This window comes from Lissotriton vulgaris, unplaced genomic scaffold, assembly GCF_964263255.1.
Source record: "Lissotriton vulgaris unplaced genomic scaffold, aLisVul1.2 SCAFFOLD_1251, whole genome shotgun sequence".
NCBI lineage: Eukaryota > Metazoa > Chordata > Amphibia > Caudata > Salamandridae > Lissotriton > Lissotriton vulgaris.
The window spans coordinates 253447-256778 of record NW_028251023.1 but is presented as its reverse complement, the minus strand read 5'-3'; positions in this window follow the sequence as shown (position 1 = coordinate 256778).

The window sequence follows — 3332 nt, the reverse complement described above, 5'->3', positions numbered from 1 at the left end:
CTCTGAGACGAGACAGAAGACTACACTCCCAATAAGTGATCTCTTTAAGAAGGTTACCAGCTGGTTTAGGCGAAGTAGATTCGATGTCACCTACTATTTGAATATACTGCTTCACAGTTGTTTTGGCCAGTTCTACATTATGTCTGGTCTCCCCATAATGTTTATAAAGAATGTTGAGGATAGTCCTCCCATTAGTCCCATCTAATTCATTTGGACTATCAAATATATACTCAAGATTGACTGCTGCCAGGCTCGCCCGTACTTGGGCCAGCCATGGGATTTTAATACCCTGATCACATTTTAGACAGTCAGCCAAGATTTCTCTTGTCAAGGAAGCTTTGGGGTTTTTCCAGACCTTGATCCAGAACGACACGGGGCGAGCCTTTATGTAGTCCTCCAAATAAGACAATTTCAATTCAGTGTGGCTTATATAAGTAGATGATGAAATTGGTAAACCCAATAGCCTTCTGCAAAATCTGTTTTCCTCCCCCTGTGCATTTTTTAAGTTTGTATATCCCCAGATTTCGGCCCCATATGTCATGATTGGGACATATTGTGTTCTATAGATTTTTAATAAAGACAGTACCACCTCAAATCTTTTAGGCTTAGGAAGGGTCAATACTGAGTTTATAGCTTTAGTAAACTTAGACCGACCGTAGGCCAGGTGTGGGGTCCAAGAGCCGTTATCTGAGAATTGTAAACCCAGGTAGGGGAATGTGCGAGTGCATAGCAGCGATTCCTGGTCCAGAGTAATCCTATTAATATGACGTTTTTTAGGGCCACAACACATTAAAAACGATTTTTTAAAATTAGTACAAGAGTCAAGACTATACATAAAATCAATAAATCCCCTCACTAAAATCCTCAGGGCATTCAGTGTCCGACCCATTAAAACCGCATCGTGTGCGTAGAGTAGGGAGGGGAGTTTAGTGCCATTTATTATAGGGACATCCGGGGTTAGGTTAGACCCAACATTATGGAGTTTGTTAATGTATAAAATGAATAAAAGAGGGGAAAGGACGCACCCTTGTCTAACACCTCTACCAACCGTTATGTCACCTGACACCGCTTCATCCATACTAATCCTTACTCTTGCTTTTAAATCTCTATGGAGGTAGGCCAGAAAGTATACCAGGTTATTATCCAGCCCATAGTCCAAGAGACGTTGCCAGAGCCTTGATCTATTAACAAAATCAAAGGCGGACGAGAGGTCCAAAAAGGCCAGGTACAGTGGACTGTGTCGGGCTATGGTATATTTTCCTATTATTAAATTAAGATTCAAGCACTGTTCCACTGTACCAAGGTGACTCCGGAATCCCAACTGGCATTTATTTAAAATGTGTTCTTCCTCTGCCCATGCCCTGATTTTATTAAATAAAACTCTGCCCAATATTTTAAGGGTATTATCAATTAATGAGATGGGCCTATAGCAGCTGTGGTCAGATCTTGAACCTTTTTTAAAAATTGGTATATTAACAGAGGTTGACCATGTACTAGGGATATCAGTTGTGATTAAATTATTAAAAACATTTAATAGCAGCGGGGCCCAAAATTCCGGTTCTGATTTTATGAGGTCTATAGGTAGGCCGTCCGGGCCTACCTATAGACCTTTATTGCCCGCGCTCTAGGATATTGCCTCTTCAACTTTACCTATGGTTATTATAATTTTGGTGGGACACATATTGGACAGGGAATTGTCACAGTATAAAGGGGTTGCATATATCTTAGAAAAGTGGGCGACCCATGCTTCGCTAGAGATGTTACAGTCGAGAGGAGTAGACAGGTTCCCAAGAGCTCTTAGGGATTTGGTGGCAGACCAAAGACAGTTGTACTTTTAGTATTGGCGGCACAAGCTAAGTTGTCCCAGTGTTCTTTCAGGACGGTGTCGCGCCTGATTCTTAGTTCCCTTTTGTAGTTGGACCTTAATGCGCGGATAAGGGTGGGATCTCTAGGGTGTGCCGACAAAGCCAGTCTCAGTTCCCTATTAGCTCTGGAAAAGATGTTATCAAACCATTTAGGGTCAGGATTACGTCTGCCCAATGGTTTGGAGATCAAATTTTTTATACCTGCACATAATTCGTTAAACGAAATGACGGCCGCGAAGCTGGAAGCGAGGTACGTATATTCTATGCAAGTGTGCAGGTGTGAGCTACCTGCACACTTGCATAAAATATACGGCCCAGCACCAACTTGTCCTAGATGTACCTCCCAAAACGCTGATATGGCACACATGTTTTGGACATGCCCAAAGGCAACGTCATTGTGGAAGGCAGTAATGGATTCCCTCACAACCATCATAGGGAGAGAGAACCTATGTACTATGGACGTGGGATTAATCGGGCTGCATAGGTATGGAAAAGAGGGCAGCACCACTAATCGCTTTATAGGACTGGCACTACTCATAGCAAGGAGAGTCATTGCAATGAAGTGGAAAGATCCTCACCTTCCAGGACTGTCTTACTGGTATGCAGCCACCCTGAAATGGGGTAAGGCAAAATAGGTTGCATTCCATAGGGAAGAAGTTCGGGGATTGCAAAAAGTCTCCACAGCCTTGGGGTAGGACATACTTCTTCACGAGCTACAGGTACTCTCTGAGGAGCCGTGAGGTCCTACAGTAGCTGGGGAGCTGCTGCACCTGGTACACTCTTTCACATACTATGAAGGTCCCCTACTACTCGACCCTTTCCCTGCCCTTCATGTTCCCTTGCTGTCTCTTGGTCTGAACAACTTCTAGCAGCCTAACTGCTCTGCCATGTGATTTTTGACTCAACTTGTACTTGTATTTAGATCCTGCGGTCGTTTGCGAATGCTGATATAATTACATATCCTTGGTGCAGTGATCTTGAACTGTAACTGCTATGGCCTGCCAGTTATAACTTTTTCCACCAGTTTGTTGATGTTTGTAATTTGTTTTAACCATTGCCTCCTGTAGTGAATGATGTTACCACCAAGGATATCTGGACCCTTTGCAAACCGGTGAGGTAGATTATGACCACATACTAATTTGGATTTTAAATTGTCTGTGTTGTTTAAAATCAATAATATTGGTTTAAAAAAATCTAGGCATAGCATAACAAATACTACTTTTCAACGCAGGGGTGTCCCTAAAAGTTGACTGTTGAAAAGTCGTCAATAAAATGGATTAAATTACCAAGCAAGATTCAGAAGCATAAGTGACTCAAGGCCTTTAGGACAGAGGGGAGAATCAGTGTTCTTTGCAATAAACAGGGGAATGAGCAGCAGCATAGGCAGACAACATCTTCTCCTGCTGCCCATATCATTCTAAACTCATAGAGGCCTTTTTGATTTATCTGAGCTGATTTAGCTAAGAG